Genomic DNA, 25,112 nt, shown 5'->3' on the forward strand with positions numbered 1-25,112 from the left:
AACCATGGCACAAAGATGCTTATGCAAGACAAACTCGTCTGGCATCAAGTTTGGTGCGTCCCTTGTCCCCTGTGCCAGACCACGGACTGGGTTTTGTCCTGCCAGCACTTAAGACCCTTTCACATACTCTTAGCTTCTTAGTTACAATAGACTTTTAGCAACATGACCTTTCCTCCTCCTCCTCCTTCTCCTCCTCCTTCTTGAAATTACCTAAGATGCATTCAAATCTGGTTCAAGCATTTTTTACATGAAAATGATATACAAAAGAGCATAGTAACTCTTTAGGCCACACCTGTCTCTCCTGTTTTTGATTTCTTATAAATAATAAGTCTATTGGGGCGCCGGGGTGCCTCAGTCAGTTAAGCATCTGACTTCAGCCCAGGTCATGATCTCACGGTTTGTGAGTTCGAGTCCTGCATCAGGCTCTCTGCTGTGAGCACAGAGCTCACTTCAGATCCTCTGTCTGCCCCTCCTCTGCTCGTGCTCTCTCTCTCTCTCTCAAAAATAATAAATAAGTAAATCTAGTTAAAAAATAAATGTATTAACTGTAACACTAACTTTAGCACTTTATACTACTTTTTGTTTGGAGCATATATAATTTCTCAAACTGATCAGGGGACCTCAAACATAGAAACCTCCTTAGAACCCTCTGCTTCCTGCCCCTTACCCCCAAACATCTTCCTTTAACTGATCCAGTGCAGTGAACAGAGTGAGGGATGGGGGGACCAACAGTAACAAAGTTGTTGCTAGCCACCACATGCTAGACTTATGTTACCATGCCTGCTCCCCAATGAAGTGACACCACCACAATCATTGTCATCACCATCGTCATCACCACCACCACCATTTCTGAGGCTCTGAGATACTAAGTTCCTTGCCCAAAGCCAAGGTCCTTCCATGCCCTCCCTCTCACCTCCTACAGGCTGACTGCCTTCTCCTTCAAATCCAAGATGCTAAGGGGAACCTGGGTGGCTCAGTCAGTTAAGCGTCTGACTTTAGCTCAGGTCATGATCTCACAGTTTGTGGGTTCAAGCCCTGTGTCGGGCTGTGCTGATAGCTCAGAGCCTGGAGCCTGCTTCAGATTCTATGTCTCCCTCTCTTTCTGCCTGCCCCCTTGCTGTGCTCTGTCTCTCAAAAATAAAAATAAATGTTAAAAAAAATTTTTTTAAACCCAAAATGCTGCTTATGGGGTGGACACTAAAACAAATAGGTTGATTCATAGGAAAATTCCCTTATAAAACCTTTTTTTAAAACTTACTTTTTAAGAGACAGAGTGCGAGCAGGGTAGGGGCAGAGAGAGAGGGAGATACAGAATCCAGAGCAGGCTCCAGGCACACGGGGTTAGAACCCACGAACTGTGAGATCATGACCAGAGCCGAAGTTGGACACTCAACCTACTGAGCCACCCAGGAACCAGCCCCCTTATAAAGTAAAACCTTTTAATGAAGCAGTTCCAGGCTACAGAAATAAGAGTGTATTTTCAATGTTAACCAATGAACATAGTTCAAGTTTGTACAGAGATGTCAAATTGGCCATTTTTGGTTTGACTTTCTTTTCCCAAGTTGTAAATGCTAATTTGCAGGCTCATACCCCATTTTCAAATGAGATACTACTGTAAATCAAAGAATAACGAATGCTGGTTTTAAAAAATATATATATATATACAAATACAAGGTGTTAACATTTGCAATTTGTAAATATATCTTCTAATATAGTTTACGTATTCCAGATATTCTTCAAAATACATTACATTTGTAAATATACTGTCACTTCGAATTTGAAAAAAGTCTACTTGCCATAGTGTAGAGACACGGAAGGCAGAATCAGCCACGGAACTCATGAGACTGATGCTTTCAGAGAACTGCTGTAATTTTGCAGAACACCCCACACAGCATACTGTTCTGAATTCCCCTCCTCACAAAAGCATTTTGATCTTCATTGTTAACAGATAACACATAAGACAAGATACACCCGGTACGCTAATAAAATGTAATGCTCAAAGAAAGCAAAAAAAAAAAAAAAAAAAAAAATCACATGCAACTTGGCTCTGATCCTTTCTAACTCTGTGGATTTGTGTAAGGTTCTTTTTTTAAGTTTCTTTTTTTGATTTTTTTTTAATATTTATTTATCTGAGAGAGAGAGAGAGCGCGCGCAAGTGGGAGAGGGGCAGAGAGAGAGGGAGACACAGAATCTGAAGCAGGCTCCAGGCTCTGAGCTGTCAGCACAGAGCCTGATGTGGGGCTCAAACTGTGTCACAGACCATGAGATCATGACCTGAGCCGAAGTCAGACCCTTAACTGACTGAGCCACCAAGGTGCCCCCTTTTTTTTAAAGTTTCCGATTCAGTGGTACTAGACTGTGTCCCAGGAACTGGTAATTTTTTAAAGCTCTAACAGGATTCTGAGGTACACATCTGGTTAAGACTAGATCACATTTCATTAGTGGTTGTGTTTTCCTCAACACTCTGCCAATCTCTAATTCCACCGTCTTCCAATGAAGTGTACAGGTAAAGCTACCTTCACTAGCCTATTTTAGTTCAGGACTGGGAAGACATTTTCAAGCAGAAAGAAAGCCTAAAATAAAAGATTGAAAAATCCAACTAGGTGAAAGCATAACACTTGCTGAATGTCAACCAACAACTATAATCAAAGTGAAAAAAAAACAAATGAGGGAAAATATGTGTACAAGACAGAGCTTTTAAGGATCATTGAAAAACAACATCAGCAACAAAATAAAACTCCAAAAAAAAAAAAAAAAAAGGAGCCACGGACCTAAGAGGTATTTGTCAAAGGAAAAGAAAGAAATTGTAAACAGTTCAGTCTCCGGGAGATCAAATATATGCAAATTAAAACAAAGGATATCATTTTGAACTGTCAAAGAGGCAGTTTAAACACAATACACCAAAACAGCCAGAGCTCACTGTTGGTTGAGGATATAAATTGGATCAACCACTCTGGAACACCCTCGGTAGCATTTATCAAAAGGCATCATTTATCCAACAACGATTTTACATATATCTTTAGAGCTGGTAATTCCACTTCTCCATATTTATCCTAAAAGAATAATTAGAGATGTGCACAAAGATTCGTCGCAAGGATTCTCTCTCGGAGCATAACATATTAAACAACAGGCAACAAACTACACGTTCATCAATAAGGGAGAACTGCATAAACTAGAACGCATCCATCTGATGGTACACCAACCCGCAAAACAAACTAACAAGCCAATGAAAACCTCTTCAATAATATTTCAGAACTTGGGAAAACATTCACTCTAATACTCATGGGAAAGAGGAGGTTACAAGACTTAAGTAGTAAAACAAAACAAAACTTTAATAGCGTCATCATCTCAACTTGGTAAAATATGTTCCTGAATGATACTTACCAAAATGATAACAATAGTTATCACTGAGTGGTGGGAGTATAGCAATGTTTTCCTTTACACTTTCTGTTAATTTCCAAAATTTTTGCAGTGAACAGGTATTATGTGCATAACAAGACACTCTTAGAACACCAAAATCAAGGTGATCATGTCTTTGAACTGAATCAAGATCCCACATGAATCCAATTGTTCTATACCATTGCGTTGCTTAGCAGCAAATGCCTAAGAGGGACAGTTTGGAAAAGGAAGAAGTTTGGACCAACACAGATAAGAAAGTAACCTCTTGAAAGAAAGAAAGAAAGAAAGAAAGAAAGAAAGAAAGAAAGAAAGAAAGAAAGAAAAAGAAAGAAAGAGAACTTGTGAAAGTGAAAGACCATAGGAGACTCACTTTACCCCAAGGCCAGCTGGGGCTCCTCTCCCCAGATGGGGTCCAGGACCCACGGTCACAAATGCCACTCTGGACTTCCATGTTTGGACCTTTCTTACATTTGACAGGATTTAGCTATTTCTCAGCTAAAAGTAAGCCTAGTGGAGACTTCATTGAAAGTTACCCCAAGATCACATTAAAATCCAGCTGGAATCAAGACGTTGTGTTTCCGGTTGGCAAATTCTGAGTGAGATTTAGCCCACTTGCATATGATTTGCACATCCTTTGTACCATCTGACAGGAATGGTGTTCCATAAATCAAAGCCACCCAGCTCTCAAGTTCTAGCTTCATCCGGTAGATGGAAGGCAGCCTACAGTCAAGTTAAATCCCATTTTCCCAAAGATAGTTAAGTTTGTCACCAGAAGGACACTCGCCACCTGCTGTCTTCCTGTTGCCTAAAAATGGCAAGTGTAAGAACTCTCATGTGACCATCTCCCAGTCTATTAGCGCTGGCTCTAAGACCTCAGGGGACATCATAACAACAGTAATAACAAAAGGGTGCATTTTCTCTATTGGGTTTCCAAAAATTTTAATTTTACCTCCCCACTCCCCACATATTCATGACTCAACCACCAAGCTAGAGCTCCCTTAATAAAAACACTCCATGGGACGTTAGGAAGCTTGGGTTCTAGCATCAAGCTCTGTTTAGGCAATCTGCCTCTTGGGACCTGCCCTATTATGTATAAAAGCAGGTGCCACCAGCAGTGCTCAACTCACAGGATAGTTACAAAGTTCCATGAAAAAAAAAATGCATGTGAAAGTTCCTGGTAGGCTAAGAGGCTTACTATTCCATGGAGTTTGTGAACCAGCTGTACTGGCTTAACCAGCTGGCTCGTTAGAAAAGCAGAATCATTCCCAAGTCTCACTTCAGAAATAGTTGAGTCTGAATCTGCAATTGAATTTTGTCCCCACGTTATTGTCTGTCTCTGTCTCCATCTCTGTCTCTGACACACACACACACACACACACACACACACACTCTTTGAGAAAGAGGGAGCCAAGCGGTGCCTGGGTGGCTCAGGCAGTTGAGCATTTGACTTTGGCTCAGGTCAGGATCTTGTGGCTCGTAAGTTCGAGCCCCATATCAGGCTCTCTGCTGTCAGCTTGGAGCCCGCTTCGGATCCTCTGTCTCCCTCTCTCTCTGCCCCTCTCCCACTTGTGCATGCATGTGTTCTCTCTCTTTCTCGCTCTCTCTCAAAAATAAAATAAAACATTTAAAAAGAGAGAGAGCAAGAAAGAGGGAGCCAGAATGTGAGCTACAGGACCCAGTGGACAGGATACAACAAAGTGAAATGAAAAGGAGGCCCTATTCTTACCAGTCTTTGGTTTCACCTGATAATCTGAGTGCCGTGTACGTCTCCCCCTTAAAACACTGTAAAAGCACCATAGAACTATATTTCAGTAATTACATAACTAGAGGCCAAAAACTATGCCTCTGCACAAATCCCTGAGTTACGTACAGGGTAGGGTTACATGGTCATTCATGTTTGCATTACACTCCTTTTCAGCGAAATATTCCTTACAGAGAAGTTCAAGATACCTCTCGTAGAGTATTTGAAGGACTCATTATTTATTGCTTTCAGTAAGTGAGAAAAATCACCTGGAGTTCCTGTTTCCTTATATTTTAGTCTATTTGCATTGTTGGAGAAAGTTTTTGTTGTTGCTCTTCTTCTTTCTTTTGAATCTTAAGTGCAGGGAGAAACACAAATTTGTTGTTTCCAAAGTTGTTTTTAAATAGACTTTCTGGCTTTGGAACTTTCTCGAAGAGTCACCCATGGAAATATTTAAAATTATTGCTAGCTTCTGAATTTAGTCCACAGAAGTCTAACCAAAACCAAAAAACGTGGTAGTTTTAAGAATTTTATTGATGTGGTCTAGTAGAAAACAAGCATACAGAGAGCTTCCTCCCTCTTGAGCCCTGGGGGAGCTGAAGCCAAACCCTGACACCACACAGTAAGCCCACCTGCCCACCAACACCTGGGCTCCGCCCCACACAGCCCTTCTGCCCACTGGGCAAAGCTTCCCCTCTTTCAGGGCTCTTCTCTTAGCTTGAGGTGGCAGGAGGGCGATCTTGTCCAACCAAACTCATACTGAAAAACTGTCAGCTCAGTGAGTGTCTTGTGGCCTCTTATAACCCTGGCCTCTAGCACAATGCCTGGGACCGTAGTTGTTGCTCTGTAAATATCTATTGCATGTATTAATCCATTAAAATGCTTTTTTTTTTAAGTTTTAAAAATGTATTCATTTTGAGAGAGAGAGAACAAGCAGGGGAGGGGCAGAAAGAGAGGGAGAGAGAGAGAGAGAGAGAGAGAGAGAGAGAGAGAGAATCCCAAGCAGGCTCCATGTTGTCAGCACAGAGCCTGATGCAGGGCTCAAAATCACAAGTTGTGAGATCACGATCTGAGCCGAAATCCAGCCAGACGCTTAACCAACTGAGCCACCCAGACTCCCCCACTGAAATGCTTTTTAAAGGCAGTGCCTACTGTTAGCACAAGTCACCCTCCACTTGGGGGGGTGGGGAATGTTAGAAATCATGGCTCGTGCTCGCTTCGGCAGCACAGATACTAAAATTGGAATGATGCAGAGAAGATTAGCATGGCCCCTGCACAAGGATGACACACAAATTCGTGAAGCGTTCCATAAAAAGAAAGAAAAAGAAGAAAGAAAGAAAGAAAGAAAGAAAGAAAGAAAGAAAGAAAGAAAGAAAGAAAGGAAGAAAGAAAGAAGCCATGGCTCCACGTGAACATGCAGTTAGAGAAGGAGCTGGATGCAGAAATGGCGCCACTGGGCCAGGTCAGCCCGACACAGAGATCCCGCCCTGAGATCACTGCTCCTTTTCCCCAAGTCCTTGACTTTCCTCTGGTGTTTGAAAGCTCCAAGTGTCTTCACACGTCCCTAGGTAGGAACATGGGGGGATTTGTTCACTCATTCAAAAAGTATACATTTACTGAGTTTCTAACATAGGTCAGGTATTGTTCTCGGTTTTGAAGGAACATCCAGGAACAAAACAAAAGCCCTGCCCTCTCTGAGCTTATGCTTTGTGGAGGAGACAAATCTTTGCTGTCAGCGTGGGGTAACTGCTGTGAGGAAATAAGGGAGGGAGGGAAAGAGATGCTATTTTAGATAGACAGGTGGGTCAGAAGGGCTCTCTGATGAGGAGACGTTTGAGCAGAGAGCTAACAGAAGCAAGGGAGAGAGCCATGTGAGCATCTGGGGAGGAGCAGACCAGGCCAAGGGAACAGCAAGTGCAAAGGCCCTGAGACAAAAGAGTGGGAGTATGCTAAGGGGCCTGGTTGCTGAGTACAGGAGGGCTAGAGCTACAATTTGTTAAGTAGGGCTCTCTGTCTCTCTTTTTTATGTTTATATATTTATTTTGAGAGAGAGAGAGAGAGGGAGCGGCAGAGGGAGAGAGAGAATCCCAAGGAGGCTCTGCGCTGCCAGCATAGAACCTGATTCGGGGCTCGATCCCTCGAAACATGAGATCGTGACCTGAGTCAAAATCGAGAGTCAGATACTCAACCGACTGAGTCACCCAGGCACCCCAAGTAGGGCTCATTTTTAAGAAGAAAGAATGGAATGTATGACTTCAACCTAAACCAAGCCTTCTACATAACAGGACAAGGAGTCTTTAGCTCTGAGTTCTCATGACGTTTAGTACACAGTGGTTTAATCCAGGAACCATCCAGAGATCTTATGGACGAGAAATGGCTGGGGAGGGGGGCCTGGGTAGAAGACCACCACTGAGGGATCCAATTAGACCACTTCCAGAAGGTACTTTCCCCTGAAAGAACCAAAATGAACATCGCTCACACTTAACCCTTGTAAAGACTTCCTACATTGAAAAATAGAGCGGTTTGCCATATGATTTTCAACTTCTCAGAAAAACGTGTTGTCTCTTTGATCTGCCTAATTAAAATAGGAAAACTTGGAATCAAAGCAGTTTCGTGCGTGGAAGCCGGAAAGTTCCATTTTTAGTTTGGCTATCATGTGTGCTAATCATCGTGTATTCCAAAAGCTTCTGTTGGCATTGGCCTTAGAGTTGATGTTCTGAAAGCTGATTGCAAATGTGCTTTGTGAGCAGCAGGCACTTGCCATGTGACAGCAGTGCTGAGGAGAGATGGGAGCCCCCCACACCCACCCGAAGGAACGACCATCATCTCCACTAACCCACCTCGCAACGTTTTATGCAGATCTCAAGACGGAAGTTGCCACTAAAGTGCTCTGAAAAGTGCACATGTGGGCATACACACGCACACAAACTGCTCAATGGTAATGTCTGTACTAAATTCTGGTATTGTGGACCTCAGTTCTAGGTTTCAAACTTTTTTGTTATTTATTGAGAGAGAGAGAGAGAGAGAGAGAGAGAGAGAGAGCATGAGCAGGGGAGGAGCAGAGAGAGGGAGAGAGACAGAATCCCAAGCAGGCTCCATACTGCCAGCACAGAGCCTGACGCGGGGCTTGATCCCAAGAACCCAAGATCATGATCTGAGCTGAAATCAGGGACTGGACACTTAACCGAGGCACCCAGGTGACTCTAGGCATCCCAAGTTTTTGAGGTGTCCTGTTTATACCAAGGAGATAACTGGGTAAATGCAGATCTTATGCATAAGGACGTTCACGGGAAACCAAGTTTGCAAGAGTGAGAAAATGAAAAGAACATGAATAATGAAAATTGTAGACCACCTAACTTCCAGCACTAGGGAGTGAGATGGTTGCATCCACACACAGCAGCCCTTACCAAGGAGGCTGTTAGCACAGATGATGTAGAAGTCGAAACTGCTGATGATCAGAATATTAGCAGTAAGATAGCGAACTTTACTCTTACTTTTCTGCACCGTGTGAATTTTTATAAATCATCTCCTTTTTATGAGGAAAAAGTTATGTGCATTTTGGAAAAGCAAGTATTGAGAGACAGGAGAGAGGGAATGATTACTAATCAACTTCTCTCTCTTTCCTCCCTTGCCCGAGATGATAAAAGGAGAACCCACAGGGGCCAACAATTCTGGACCATACTCAGATGAAAGTCCCACATGAGCAAAGCCACAGAGGACAGGTCCCCTCCTGCCTGTAGAACTGAACCCCTACTCTTCAGCATGAACTTAGGGGGCCTCCACGATCTCTTTCATTTTAATCACCAGTAAGTTGGACCTTGCTCAGTCTGGGGCTTCAGCTCCTGGCACTGCTTCTGCCCGGCCTTTCCTCCTAAGACCCCCTTATGAAAGATCCCACGAACCGTGAGATCATGACCTGAGCCAATATCGAGTTGGACACTTAACCGACTGAGCCACCCAGGCCCCCTGCTGTTATCTTTTTCTAATTCTTGCTCTCAATTTCAAACCTTTCAGGTGGTCACCGGCCTCACTACCATAGGGGGCCAGAGGATCTGAAGGGTGAGAGACTAGAGAAAAGGCTTATTACACTCTTTCTGCTTCAGACCAAATTTATCACTTAAAAAACTTTTTTTTTAATCTTTATTTTTGAGAGAGAGAGAGAGACAGAGCGTGAGCAGGGGAGGAACAGAGAGAGAAGGAGACACAGAATCCAAAGCTGGCCCCAGGCTCCAAGCTGTCAGCCCAGAGCCCGACATGGGGCTCAAACCCACAAACTGCGAGATCATGACCTGAGCCGAAGTCAGTCGCTCAACCGACTGAGCCACCCAGGCGCCCCGAATTTATCATTTTTTAAATCAGAATTTAGGACTTACATAATAGTGAGTACAAGATGGAAGTCTAGGTCAGCTGCTGCTGGGTTTTTTGCTTTTGTTTGAGGAAATGGCAGCTATGGAGTTAACCTTACTTCTTAATTTAAACATAAATCACAAAATTCTAATCTGGGGGAAGGGAGAAACTACGGTTTGCTACAATGACTCCTTAGAAAGATGTTACATAAAAAGTAGGCAAACAGGAATTGCTTACGCTAGTAGATGTGAAAAGCCATTCTCCCAACACCTGCCACATTTCCACCCACCCCCCCCCCCACTGCCACTCAGCCCCCACACCGGAAGTGTGCTGAAGGCAGCCACAGACACAGACCAAGCCATCTGTGAACCACCTGTTTCGCCTTGGTTTGGCCTCTCACTTAAGGATAATTCCCCGTTTCTCAAAGAGGGAAACTATCCTACAGTGATGTATTTTAGTGTTTTCCAGAAGATCCCACAAATGGGGCTTTTAAAATTGTGTAACTCATTCTCTGATGCGGCTTTCTTAGGTAAAAAGGGGGCCTGGACAGGCCACAAGAGCCACTCAAGGGCTAAAGAAAATCCTAACGGAAAAGTTCTGAGGTATTATTTTGACTAAACACGTAACTTGGTATTAGAGGCAGAACTAAATTTCCTGCTTGTAACTGTCATCAAAGACCCCTAGCAAGTCACTTGTGTCTTTTCTTCCAAATACAAAATTGCAAATCTACACAGTTTGGTCATGTCATACTTTAGGTAAAATGATTTCAATCAGTACGTATCTATTTATAATCTTTTGTCTGCTATGCTACAAAATTGAGGACGTTCAAAAATATTTAATCCAAAATTTTCACGGCAAAGTGATGCCCTCCAGTACTGAGAAATTTACCAGCCCTCTGAGTGCCCTGCCCGCAGGAATGGATGCATAGCACACAGCTAACGAAGTCCAAAATATCCCTCAATCTCAGTTTATTTAGTAATTTCATTCTTGCTTTCGAGTCCCAGGGAATACAGAAAGCAGGTGTCTGCCTCACTAATCTTAGCCCTGGGTTGAATAATTCAAAGTTGGGACTCCTAAGAAAAAGTCTCTAAGGAACACAACGTGGAATACTAATAGAGCAATACGGTTCCGAATTTTGCAATATCCCCGAGATAAAGGGACGTACTTTGGAGTGCTGTGAACCATGACTAGAGATCACTGACTTCCTCTGAACTTGCCTACAAGCACCCGTTTAGGAAAGATACCAACCTTCATCTTTAGATGCCAAAGGAAGAAATCTCCACATCTTTCTTGAAAATTCACTCCTCGACACATTTTATACATTTACCTTATTGCAGGGGCTAGCATGTAAGCGGATATTAAAAAGCAGTCTAGTCATGCAAGACGATGGTACGTAGAGTAAATCTTAAAAGTTGGAGACAGGCAGACATAAGACAAGTTCTAACCATTGCATTGTTTCTGGCCACTCACTTATCAGCGTAAAATTTTTTGGAGGTTTGTGACTACTTTGCAGGTTGAAAAATTATCTGCAAGGGAGTGTGAAATGATTTCTTCAGTTTGTGTTGTAGTGGATCTTTGCATTATTGGAGGTCTCAGTTCATCCTCATGTAAAATACTGGAAATCTGTTCAAGAGATTTCCAGAATGAGTCCTCGGCCAACTGTTGGTTGAAACAGGATGATAACAGCTGTTCTTTTAATTACTACCTTTTTTAAAAAAGTAAGCTCTACACCTGACGTGGGGCTTGAACTCACGACCCCGAGATCAAGAGTCGCGTGCTCTACCAGTGACCGAGCCAGCTAGGTGCCCCTTAACAGCTACCTTAATTTTTTTGAGACAGGGTCTCCCACTCTACAGCAAAGCTGAAGGAAGTATGTAAACCTGCCCTGTTCTTTGGCGCGTTAAACAGCGTCCCATGATCTATGGGTTGTAGGATGGACAACTAAGACCTGACTATGCTAATCCTGCACATTTCCAAGAAACAGCAGCACCCAGCCTTTTGATTTCACAGGTCAATAAAAAAAATGGTTTGGGTATCTGTAGAGAACTGATTTGAGATGGCAAGAGTTTTATTTTACCAGGGGTACACAGTACAGAGAATGACACAGAAGTTTAAAAGGTCGATTTTTTAAAGTGAAAAAAACTTTTGAAGTCCCCACCCCACCCTTGATTTTCTTTTTCCTATTTTGCCTCATGGCACCCATCTGCTGATCAGTCAGGAACGGTGGGGATAGACTTCTGCTACCAAGCTTCCTTGACCTTGGATCCACGTCCACGGAGCACAGCTTACGCGCACCGACCCACACCACTACTGACTCCAGATGGGGGTCTTGTGCTCCTCTCCAAACTTCACAGCCCACCCCACCCCATTCCCACCGACTCACTACCACTGCCACCTTCCATAAAGGTTCCCAAACCTCTAATTTAGACCATCGTTTACAGCTCCTTTTGTTCACTTCCTCTCGTCTAACTTGCTCATGTTTCATAAAAATTTAATTACTAAAAGCTCCTTCAGGGTACAAAGCTATTTTATTTGCACACAGTTTGCTGCATACACAGAAAAGCTCGACACGCGTTTCCAGCCAGCCCAACCCCCAGCGCTTGGTAATTACAGCCAAAGGTTCAGAAACTCTTACTGAAGACACAGTAGGTTCACATGTGGAAAACAAACACGTGTCAACAGCTTCTAAGAACACTTGAACGTTACATGAAAAGTAAAAAGATTGTGTACCTTAAAATGTTACTCAAGAAAGTAATTTCAAAAAAATAATTTCAAACTATTAGGGCTCAAATGCGGAGACCACTTAAGTTTAATATTTATTAGAGCAAGAATCAGAAAATTATTGTACATAGTATAAACTCTTTCATACAAAACATATTTATTTGCACATGTTTCTGAAAACTACTTGTAAAAAAGTAATACCACATTTGACTTATGTCAGGGTTCATTTGGTAAGGTTTTTATTTTGTGGAAAGTAAGGCACACCAGGAGAGTCAATGTGGGTTCACGGTCAACCTGGAATTTGGCCTATTTCTTTGGACAAATCTTGTTTTCAAAATCATTCCGGCATGAGGACTTTCTCTGCACATGATCTGCTTTTACCCGAGTCCGGTGGAGGACCCGGGGAACTCTTCAGCTCCCTCGTTAACTCATGACCTCAGGAACTAGCAAGCTTACACAGAGGCCAACTACGGTTCCCCCTGTGTGAATGGTGCCATGCGGTCCATTCCCGGCCTCAGGAGAATCGAGCGGTGGAGAGGACGAGGGGACAATGCCCAGCACAGAGCAGAGGTATGAAGGAGACTACTGTGGACAGCACAGCTAAGAGGCTGTATTTTAAACACCGCGCTGTGCATCTGTGGGGGCAAACCTCACGCAACTCAAATCCCCAAGTCTAGATCTGTTTTCTCTCTCCAGCAGAACACGCAGGAAGGGGGAGGGAAATGAGAGAGCACATGTGTCCCAGTAGCACAACTGAAAACCGCCCACTGCAGGCAGAACAAAAAGGACGATGGGAAGGGAGCCTCAAAAGGTGTGATTTTGATGCCGCCTCGACCTAACCGAGGGGCTAAAATTGGGCAACACTGAGAGGAGCTGAAAAGGAAATGCAATACAACTACCTGGGAGGGAGAGCGGGATAGATTTAACAGGATCCTGGAATCCTCTACCTGCTCCACGTTTCCCCACATTTAAGTCAACAGTACAGAAAAGAAAGGACAGAGAACAAGTATCAGGGCACAGGTGAACTCCAGCTCCTCTCTCAGGGGACAGGAAAGGCACATGGAAGGCAGATGGTGCAAAAGCCCAAAACACTATATTCTGAGAGGAAATTAAAAAAACACCTTCAAATCCAGAATACATGGCAACTAACTTTCAGTCGAGTTCAATGACCCAAGCTCCTCCCTCCCTCAGTGAGTAGTCAGAACAAACTGTCCTGACAGAAATGTTTCAAAGGCCAGAGTCCTGTTTTCTTATATTAAAGATACATTTTATGAGGCTGTTTTCTCTCTCTCTAGGTCCAGTTCATAAAACAGTCAAATTGTTTCATGTACAAAAGCAGTGCAGTCGAAGATGTTTCCAGAGTGTGCTGCGTTGTCACTCTGACGATGCTCTTCCGTCTCTTTACTCAAGTCCCAAAGTAAGTTTCTTCAGATTTCTTGATTTTTCAAGGATGACCTTCTCAGCGAAGCTGTATTTTGCAGCAAAGTCCCAGTGAACGACATAACGAGCAGGGGATCTGAGATTCCAAAATGAAGATTAGAGCCACTCAAATAGAATTTTTTGTCAAAAACACATTTCTAATAAGATCAATTCAATGTATGCATTCTGTGTCAAAATATGAACTGAAGACAGTTTTGTCTCATCTTATAAATGGCTTAATAAGATTCAGAAACAATCATACATTCAGGAACTTGAAAGGAATAAAGAATGAATTATCCGGTCATCTCAACAATTCCCCTGAAAACGTGTTATAGATTTCAGAGTCACAAAATAACAATCCCAGGTTCCCAGTAACTATGTTAATTTGAAGTGCACATTTTACACCATTAATGTGACATCCTATGACACGAGGAAAAAGTCACAGTTAGAAACCTTTATAATAATTCGAGGTTTTAGAAGAAATATGCTCATTTTAAAAACAGAACATCAAGATTCAACTTACTATGGAATAAACCCCCCTGTGCCAGTAGGAAGGAGATACTACCCAGGAGGCTGTGCCACACACAAATGCCTCAGGCTGTCTTTTTACCACTGTACTTGTGGGGCAGCGTTTTGTGAACGACGTCTGCTCCATTACGTTACAGAGCTCTGGACATGGGGCTTCAGTTCAATGAGTAAGGCAGTAAGCGTCCTTCAAGATTTGAAGCTCCATTCGAGAACCCCTGACAGACAGTTGACAATAAAGTCAAGAGCAAGGTCAGAAGTAAAATGAAGATGATCTTGTAGATCAGGGCTTCCTGACCTGACAGCCAAGGGCGGTCCCTCTACCCTCAGAAATTGCAGTCTTGCTGGGGAAAGAATCCATAGTTACCTTCAGGTTTTCAAAAGGGGGTCGAAAAGTGCCGAAATACCAAGAACCACTGTTCTAGGCTCACATTCTGTGTGTGTCCCTACGCACTTACTGTATCCAAATTTACAAAGATCCGTTCCTCTCTGGGTAAACGAGCTTAGATTTCTACATTTTCACAGTGATGTGCCAGACTATGGAGTAGAGTGACCCAAGAAGGTACACATTTTCTCACTAAAATTGTTACAGTACAACTAAGGACAACATTAGACAAATGTCAGGTTTTATTTAGAAGTTTCTAGTAATACTAGCAACCATCAAATACTGATTATAGTCATGCCATCAATTCTCTACTATGCTCTGTAGTCTACATTACTCTCTAACGTTGCAAAATACAGACAAAAGATCCAGATTTTATAATATTTTCTCTAGTATCTACAATACTTATTTTGAATTATATTCATTTTTGAGCTGCATGCCCATTTATAACCCACTACAATAAATGTCAAACTCTGTGTTAGGAAATCCATTAATATTTCCCCAGATCACATAACACTGTCCTTACAATACTGCAGTGTGCTAGTGTGAACTACCCTAATGAGTCTAAGAATGCCTACTATCCAAGGGATTTCATATTCTATCTCATAATCTCCAGGAAATTAATTTCCTTCCCTTATTATACCTTAGTTAGCTATGTAAGGGGTTATCCCCCACCCCCACCCCCACCATTTTTTTATTCTTGGGCTCTTAAATTTTCCCCCCTCTTGGGTCTCTTTCATTTGTACTCAAAGTGTTCAGAATCTAAGAAGGTTTTTAAAATATTCATTTCAGTATAGACCAACTTTTTTCCTGTCTGTCTAATTCCTTCTGGGTATATCAAATGCCGAGGCCCAGTCAATACTGTGGCTAGAATTGGCTAAGAGGAAACACCTCTATTGATAAAAGTATCACAGAAGGAGAGTTTTTAAAAAGCCAGTTGTAATGGGAAAGCAGCAAAGAGGCAACACACATTTAAATTAAAATGTAACCTGATTTTTAAAAATCTAATGTCTTCATTGTGCCACCTATTAAATATACCTATCAGTCAAATCCTCTTAAAGCAAAGCAAAGTAAAGCAAAGGGGTGGAGGGTGTATTTAGTTCTGGAAGTCTTCTAATAGAAATGTTATGAAAACTTGGGTTATACACCAATTTCCGTATTATTGGATAATCTACCAATAATAAACCTTGTAATAGTCAAATACATTAACATTCTACTGGACTACCTCAGCCTTTTCCTATGATCCTTTTTCAGGCTGTTCTAAATACAGTCTTAAAAATCAATTTTTTCCTCAGTTTTGGTCAAAGGGGTAGAGAGGCTGTTGTATCATTTGACCATCAAAATAACTGCCCCAGAAAATTCCTCAAATCTGTTAATCCCAGCAGGAACAGGTCAGGGAACAAGTCAACCACTGACTGTCACCCAAGGACTGTCTGACTCTCCTATCAAATAACAAGTTCTCCAGCCATTCCTATGGTTAAGCATAAGCATACCCTAGCTGACATTCTGGGCCTATGTGAAAGTGAGCCCACAGTTTTAAAACAGTATGTTCAGGTACACAGAATGGAGCTAACTTTCGAATTTTTAAGGGGAAATATTCTTTCTTGGAGATTAAAATTTGTTTTTCCTCCTTTTCATTTACATGGTCTATCTCTTGGCCATTTTACTTTCCCCCAACCCATTCGCCCAACAAAAGGGAGAGAGGGAAGAGGTAAAACTGAACAGTTCTTTTTCCTCCCTATTAGCACTTCTGTTCCTAGATAATAATATCCAAGGAGAAAATCGGCAGCGTTTTGTCACAAGTGTATTTGGATATAATCTGTATATTCGAATACAGACCGTTCTGAGGTCATTTCCAGGCTGAAATTTTATAATTACTATCTCTAGGACTGTCACTTGATCTCTTCCTGTTCAATAATTACCACTGATCTAAGTAAGCTACACTGCACAGTAGTAGAAAGGTAAAGGAGCTGAACAAACTGGCCCAAGGGGTGGGGGAATACATAAACTGCCTGGGAAAATACGGGGTCCATAAAAACCCCCAAATCTTCAAAATAGGACTATCTCCAGAGAATGACACTAATACTGATAGATGACAATTTGAGATAATGCATGTCAACTTAGAAACACAAAATTATAATACCTAGTCTTTTATATACTTTTTATTAAATCTACTGATTCACCTAGTAAGCCATTATATACACAAAACAATAATTTCCAGAGTTCCTAAATATTTCCAACATATTCAACTTAGGGATCCAAGATTCTGAACATGCCATCACCAAAAAAAATTGCAAACCTAAAAAACAAAAAGGAAAAAAAATTAAACAATGTCAAAAGGAAAAAACTTTCTAAGGTCAATATTTACTTTTATAATTTTCAAAATGACATTTTAAAGTTAATGTTTCTTTCATCTTACAGTTATAAGCTCTTAAGTCTAACATTAAAGTTTTGCTTAGAAACAAGGCAGTTTACTTATTAAAAAATATTAAACTATACTCATATATATCACCTATTTAATATTTATTGGGTCCAAATATCTTCACATTTACAATTTCAGGCTTTAAATTAAAGTGGCATCAGTTCTATATTTTCTGTTAATAAGCTATTATTATGGTGACAGATATTCAGATGTATAAATGAGATTACTGATTTCATTCTTATATAACACATGCCTTTAGAAACCACATTTTTAGCCAATTAATAGTGGTTAAAGTCTTTGTACTTCTATCACATTCATTTTTAGCACATGAAATAGAAATATAAAAGATGACCTTCAAAGTTCTAACTTCAAACAGGGTCAACTAGATAGGCTTTATTTGAGGGAAAAAAAAAAGTGGGTAAACATAAGAAACAAGAATTTCAAAAAAATAAAAACAATCTAGTTGTTTCTTATTAAAGCATTAACACACAAAAGTGAACTATATGAACAATTCTGCTACTACAGGCTTAAAAACTATGTTTTTAGATTGGCCTGTTTAATTTTTCCATAGAAAAGCAAGAGGTCAGAGTTCACATTTCCAGAAGAATTAAAACAACACATAGGGAGATCTAGAAAACAAAGGAAAACTGCTTCTCTTCGGAACAAAGCTAGACTGACTGACTGAAGGCTAAACCAAGATCACAGATAGAAGATAACTACACTGTTGTGAGCCTAAGTGGTGCCTGGATTTGCATGGCATGTGATTAAGTCTGTCATCACAGAAAGCCACATATACAAATAAAAATACATTTTAAAACTTTGAGTCACTCTCAACATCTGCGAAAATACTGTTTATAAGATATTATTTGTAATACTCTTTATAAGAAAATACTGTTTGTAGAGAAATGAGGTAATGTAGCACTATACCAACAACCGAGACCCTAGAAGAAAACATGGAAAGAAGCATGACTTTAAAAAATATATTAATGCTGTCACAGTTCCATAGAATTTGCCCCCCCCCACCCCATTACCCTCTGGAAGGGGATGACAATCTCATTTTCTTGGCATGCCATCAATTAAACAAACATATAATTCAGGCTAAATATAAGTAAACTTGTGATACTATTTTTGCTATTAACACTATTACATGTAGTACAAGAAATAACAAGTAACCATTTATTCTGAAAAGATGGCTTTGCATAAAATCTGAACTTGAGCAAAGACCCTATTGGAATTCTATTCCCAGCGGGATTCAGCCTAGTAATTGCCACATCAACATTATTTTAACAGGACCTGGACCACTGGAATAAACTTAATAAATAGTAGCACTCTCTCAAAAAAGTTTTACTGTAATAAAAGCAAACAGTGCTATTCTCAACTATAAAATACATTTTGAACTAAGATACCGGTAATAATTAAAGTAGAGCTAACTGATACTACTAACATTCTTAATAGGACTTTACATCTTAAATAGAAAAACAAAAACACATACATAAGACATTAAAATTCTTTATGACAGCAAAAGAAAGTTGTGACAAGAACCCTAACTTCCTAGTCTGAAACGCCTCACAAGTCTGGAGCCCCTTCTAAGAGCAAACCCTATCATTTTTCAAAGGAAGAAAATTATTTCAATCTGCAAATTCCTAATGGCTCAGGCGTTTTCACAGAATACAGATTTTGTCACTAATTAAGTAGCTCACTAAAAAGTTCAAACAACTATACAAGGCTTACCATGTAGATTTACACAACTCTTCACCTGAGACATAGTTTAGTTAGGGTATATTAGCATATTGTTTAATACTTTTTGTTCGTAACTTAAAGAATTTGTTTTAATCTTAAAGAGGAAGGAATTGGGATAAGAGAACAGACATGGAAAAACATGAAGGCCTCTCTTTCTCTTAGGTTTTGCCATTACCATTCTGTTTGAAGTGGTTTCAGGACGAGGCGATCGCACACCTTCTAGTCAGAAATCAGATGGCCTCAAAACAACCTCATTTCAGTCTTAGGCCTCATGTCTTTCGCTTAGAGCTAAAAATAAAAATACATGTGAATGAACAAATGAGCATGGAATGAAATCTCTAACATGACACTAAAATAGAAAATATCAGAAGCCATTTTTATCACAGAAAAATGAAAACATACACATTTCTATGCAGAGCATCACAATCCTATTTAGAAGGAAAGAGTACTCTTCTTGCCCGTCAGCTGCTGGCTCTGATAGTAACAATGACAATTAAATACCAAAGGTGGTTCCACAAAGCTACAGTAGTATTACACTCATCTCCTGAGATTCTGAAACATCCCCCCCTCCTTTTTTCACAAAGTTAACTACAACAGTACCATTAATGAATCTAATGACATTTGATAGCAACTCAGCTCTTTTTATGCAAATAAACCAAGGCGAGCAAAGAAAGCATAATGCTGAAACAGAACAATGGGCTGGCCCTAGAAATATTATTTTTCTGTATTTAGAAACTCTGAATTCCAACAGCAACAATGGTGGTACATGAAAATTAACTTGTTTCTACAATCAAAATAAGGCATTCACTCACTCCACAAATATTGAATGTTTCTAAGTGCTGGAAACCAAATGCTGAATAGGAAAGCCGGGTTCCAGACCTCAGCAAGTGGCATCCTGGCTTTCTATCTCCTAAGTTTTTGTCTCAAGTCTGGGCTCTATATTGCGAAGGAGACAGAAAATAAGGATTGCTATGTTTCCACGAAAGGGAGGAGGGCAGTATATATGACAAGAGAATGACACTACAGGGTTTAAAACAAAATCCACTGAGAAGCCTAAATCTTATGCTGTAAGTGACGTCCAGTCAGTATTTGGTCTCTGCAATGCGAAGCTTATATTTTCAAAATCCTCATTAATCCTGAAAATTAATTCTCCTTCATTTGTAGAGCATGGTAGTTTCAATCCTCAATATAAATGTCTCGTATTATTTGGTAAGGTGAAATCTGCCAAGCACCTTCAACAGTCACTTAATAGGGGAATACTTCATTCAACAGAAGCCATATTTTAAAATGCAGAAATTCTGTTGCCAAAGTTACACTTTAAGAACTGGCCTTAACTATAACATAATGAAGACAAATTGCTTATGAGATTTTTTTTACACCATGCATATACTTTGGTTAAATAGAATTAATACATCATCACTAGAGTCTGTACTAACATTACTGCTTAATGCTTTGCATTTCTCTGCTGGATCTATGTATACCAATGAAAGTCTTTAATTTTGCGGAACACGGTACATTACCAAAACACATCAAAATCAATCAATTTAAGCTCAATGTTCACCTTAAATAAAGAGTAGTAAAAAGATTTCTGAATTAGCTTAGCTTCTGCAGTTTTTCATGTGAAGTCCAAGTACATTTAGTATCTAGACAAAAGTTACAAAATTAAATGGCTTGACTCTGAAGTTTATAGGTTTCTGAACCATTCTTTAAAGTAATAACTTGCCATTTCCACGTAAATATTTAAAGAAAAGAACTGTTTTGAGTTATACCTAGGTTTTAGAATATGGTTTGCACTAAGTGAAAATGTATTTTTTTTAATCAACAAAGCTTTTGAAAGTTCATAAAATGATTCTAACCGTTTTGTATTTTGATGCATTCAAATTTTAACCAAGGAAAACTGAATGCTGGCCTTATTTGGAAGCAGTTCCTACTTCTTCCTTTCCCACATGCATCACAGATTCCCTACCCCTTTCATTTTCAGTAAATTCCAGAGAAAACATAACTAATTGATAGACACACTTCTCCTACTCTATGCCTCGAACTCTCACTTATTTGTAAGTCCCAAATTTGTCCCGCTTCCATCAAGAAAACCTATCATTTAGCTCACAGCTCCTCTCAACTCAGGTTTGCTACCATTCTTTGGCAAAAACAAAAAGCAACCAGAGGCTTCACTGGCCTCTCCAAAACTTGGATCTTTCCTTTAAGTAGCTTTCATTCCTTTTTGCATCAATCATAGTCCGTTTTGTTCTACAAGTTACAGGCCTATCATTTCCCTGAACCAATCCACCCAGCCCAGAGGATGTAACCATTATTTCTTGAATTCTACAACTTTCACTACTGCCACTTTGATCAAGGCCTTTCATGATGAAGTCATGAGATTTTATGACTCAGAAGACATGATTTACAGCTTATTGAGGCAAGTAATATTATACTCCATCTTAAGTTATACTAATCATAAAACTCCACTTGTCACATCAGGAATGTCACTCTGAGGTCTCCCATTTAATACAATCAATGGGGACACCTGGGTGGCTCAGTCGGTTAAGCATCTGACTTCGGCTCTGGTCATGATCTCACAGTTCGTAAATTCGAGCCCTGCATCAGGCTCTGTGCTGACAGCTCAGAGCCTGGAGCCTGCTTCAGATTCTGTGTCTCCCTCTCTCTCTGCCCCTCCCCTGCTCATGCTTAGTCTCTCTCAAAAATAAAAAAATTAAAAAATTAAAAAAATAAAAACCACTAATAAGATCAACGAATTCCAGTAAGTTAGTTCCATTACACAGAGAATAGATATCTATGGGTTCAAGATGTTAACTGCTGTGAAGGAGTTAACACCCAAGGCTATGACATATGACAGAGCATCAACAGGGGGTTTAGATTGGGCTGCCACTCTGCACAACCTCAGCAGGTGCTCTTCTCTTCCTGGGCTAGGTGTTCTGGCATACAGAGCTCTGTGGTCTTAGCATACAGCAGTGCTGGTGAGGTCTCTTGTTGGAAACAGCATTTAAGCTGAGATCTAAAAGCTGAACAGGAAATGGCTAGGCAAAGAATAAGAGAGGTAGCATTCCACATAGAGGGAACTAACTATGTGAAAGTCCTTGGACAGGAAAGAATATGGTGACTTGGGAGGATCAGAAAGAAGGGCAATGAGGACCGAGCACACGGAAGAAGAACAAACAGGTATGAGCCAGACTAACCAGTCTCAAATGGCACGATGAGGATTTGGGGCTTTAATCTAAGTGCAATGGGGACTGCATTTATCACCCTTAACCATCTAGTTCTTTGCAGCATGATTACTACTCATACCTATTCTCTTAACAGCCAGCCATACACTTCTAACACACAGGGTCTTCTCAGTTCTCAGGAACTGACTACAAGCATACCCCAGAGGCACTGCAGGTTTGGTTCCAGACTAGCACAATGAAGCAAAGTCAAATGATTTTTGGTTTCCGTGCATATAAAAGTTATGTTTACGCTACACTGTAGTCTATTAAGTCTGCAATAGCATTATGTCTAAAAAGGCCATGTACATAATCATACCTTAATTTAAAAGCACATTATTGCTAAAAAAAATTCTAACCATCATTTGAGCTTTCAAAGAGTCCTAATCACTGATCACAGATCACCATAACAAATATAATAACAATGAAAAAGCTTGAAATATTGTGAGAATTACCAGAATGTAACAGAGACATGAAGTGAGCAAATACTGCTGGAAAAATGGCACTGAAAGACTTGCTTGACGTTGGGCTGCCACAAACCTTCAATGAGTTAAAAAAAAAAAAATTGCAGTACCTGTGAAGTACAATAAAGTAAAAGCACAATAAGACAAGGAATGCCTACGTTCAGCTTCTGAAATGGCTTCCACCCTGAGCTTGAAAACATAAGCTGTCACCGATTTTCCTGTCTTCTACGTCTCTCAGTATTTAGCTTAACATTCTATACGTACTAGGTATTCAAAGTTTGCACAGAGACAAATCAGTCTTGGAAGAAAACAGACTGATGAAAAATTAATCACGACAGTACAAAATGCAATCATATTTAATAAGATTCTCTATTAGATGTCTATTTGAAATTGCTTTAATTCAACTTATGGACTTGCCTGATTTTCTCTTGTGGGGATGAAATATTTATGAACTCCAGAAATTTCTTTAAACAAATGCCCAATTATAACTTTATTAGTCCACAAACACAATGCTGAGATGGCCCGGCTGTTCTCTGTGCTCAGCACCGGGTGTAAGTATGGCAGTGGCCTCGTTCCTCCATAGTATACCTATAAAAACTAGACAACCAGCACCCAGCTAAAATGTACATTCAACTGAAAAGCAGGACTCCTCTGTTCTTCTTACAGACAATACAAGCCAACGACCTCTCACATTAAACTAGCCATCACGTTCTGCAAGTTATTGTAGGTACGCTTTACATAGGGGCAATCTATCATTTAGAAACTGTAGAATATGCTATTTCTTCCATTTTTGATAATTTTAACAAACGCTAAAAGTCAAGGGCCACCACACTTATAGATTTTAGCAGGAAATTACCATACTTCTGTTCTAAATGAAGATAAGCACCGAGTATTTTCACCTTATTCTGGTACGTAGGGCAAGATGTCAAATTTGCTGGGTTCAACATTTAACGGCTCTGCCCACATCCCACGGATCTATTGGTACAGACTTAGAAAGAAATGTAGGATTTGTTTATTTTAAATAGGAATACACTTCCTCTACCATGAGTTGCAGATATTTCAGCTCTTTCAAAGCAGATCTTTTTGTGTCTGCAGAATGATTTGAGTTGTGCCCAGAATCAGGCCATCATATAATTACACTTAATTAGATATTTTCTACACAAAACAAATAAAAATGTACTTTCATGGTTCTCATACTAAGTCCCCCATATTATGTGTCTTTATAACCAAGAGTGATTACTCTAGAAAGATTAAATGTTATTGGTTTAAAAAATTCTCATCTGCTTCACACTTGGTTTTAAATGGGTTAAAAAGACCAGATTTTGCACATTTTGAAATTTAACATGGATATGGGTCCGAAGTCTAGTTTTCACAGCAGTAGATAGGATGTTAACAGGCCTTCGAAGCTTCAGCCGCGCTAACAGACAGATAGCGTTGTCCAAAAGATATGATCAGACTAATAACTAAACATCCAACAACCGGGTGGCACAATCTGACCGGGACAGGAAAAAGAGTCCGTATTTAGTACTAGAGCAGAAAACAGTGTCAGTGCGGCAAAACAGACGCATGCCGCCCTAAAGTAGAAACATCTGTCACAAATTCAGGCTCTATGAAGTACAGCCCACGATGGTCTAAATGGGAACTTTACAGTGTGAAATGACCATGTCATTTTGTGGTAGTTCCCGACAACACAGACAACAAGTACAGCCCCGTCTTGATAGGAAAAATCTGTTGTAAGACGGCCGACAGGACTGACAGGGGCATTCCAGTCCCGGACCCAAGACTCCCCTTCCAGGTTCTTCTTCCCACCCCCCTTGGCGCTCGCACCAAATTACTATTAATGAGGAATGCGGAAGTAACACACTATAAATCGTTCCCTCTGCTTATGCTCGGGGGATCAAACCTCTGGAATGGGATCTCCTCTGAGCCTGCGGATTTGAAATAAACCCCTGCCTTCCAAGATCCCCGAGTGCCGCTTGGGTCTTCTGCCTGGGGATCCAGACCAGGTTCCGTAACAGCCTGGGCTCCTGAGAAGAAAAAGGCCATAGGAATGAAGAACACTGAGGGACAGTAAAAACTGTTGGCACCTTCCTGGTCTCAGGCAGTAGCTGTACTAATCTAATAAAAGCAAAGCAACTGGGAAGGACTCACAGACTTTAACTGCCTACATGAAGTGCCACCCCTTCCAGCGTCCTTTCTGTTAAGAGCTAACAGCATTCTTCACAATTTGTTCCCTTCCTCACCAGCCACAGCCCCTCTACACTGGAAACGCTCCTTAGTCGTGGAGGGCCACAGCAGCCACTATGACCCCCTGGGGGAATAACTTCAGTCTCCTAAATTGAATGACAAATCATCATTTAAAAATATTTTGTATTATGGAAAATTTCAAACGTATACAAAAGTAAACAGACGAGTGCAATGAACCCTCAAGTACCCTCAACTCTGTTTCACAACTAAGCTAATCAACATCCTGCCCTTTCTGTTTCACCAGTGTCTCTGTCTACTCCTTACTCCCCAACTAATGAGGATTGTTAGTTTCCTTTTTTGGCCCTGGAGGTAAAATTTACAACTAAGTTGTTTTTGTTTGTTTGTTTGTTTGTTTGTTTTTGTGGACAACCACCTTGACCATTTTTAAATCGTGCAGTTTGGTGGTAATAAATATATTCACCACTACCCACTGTCGCCACTACCACCACCCATTTCCAGAATTCGTTTCATCTTGCAAAACTGAAAC

The 25,112-nt window shown here is 40.6% G+C and overlaps 1 protein-coding gene and 1 non-coding gene across 2 annotated transcripts in view; one reads left to right on the forward strand and one right to left on the reverse strand.

Moving 5' to 3' along the window:
• Positions 1-6,349: 6,349 nt before the first annotated feature.
• Positions 6,350-6,456, forward strand: LOC122238180. Its single transcript, XR_006217142.1, has one exon. It is a non-coding gene; the product is annotated as a U6 spliceosomal RNA (small nuclear RNA).
• Positions 6,457-12,401: 5,945 nt separating this feature from the next.
• The window catches only part of XKR6 (XK related 6), a 95,372-nt gene continuing 82,661 nt past the window's right edge, over positions 12,402-25,112 (reverse strand). Inside the window, exons 3-4 of the mRNA XM_042984743.1 lie at positions 18,872-18,984; positions 12,402-16,833 (exon numbers count right to left, since the gene is read on the reverse strand). The gene's annotated coding sequence lies outside the window, so the exon portion shown is untranslated. The remainder of the gene's footprint in view (positions 16,834-18,871; positions 18,985-25,112) is intronic.

Source organism: Panthera tigris, chromosome B1 (genome assembly GCF_018350195.1).
Source record: "Panthera tigris isolate Pti1 chromosome B1, P.tigris_Pti1_mat1.1, whole genome shotgun sequence".
Classification (NCBI taxonomy): Eukaryota; Metazoa; Chordata; class Mammalia; order Carnivora; family Felidae; genus Panthera; species Panthera tigris.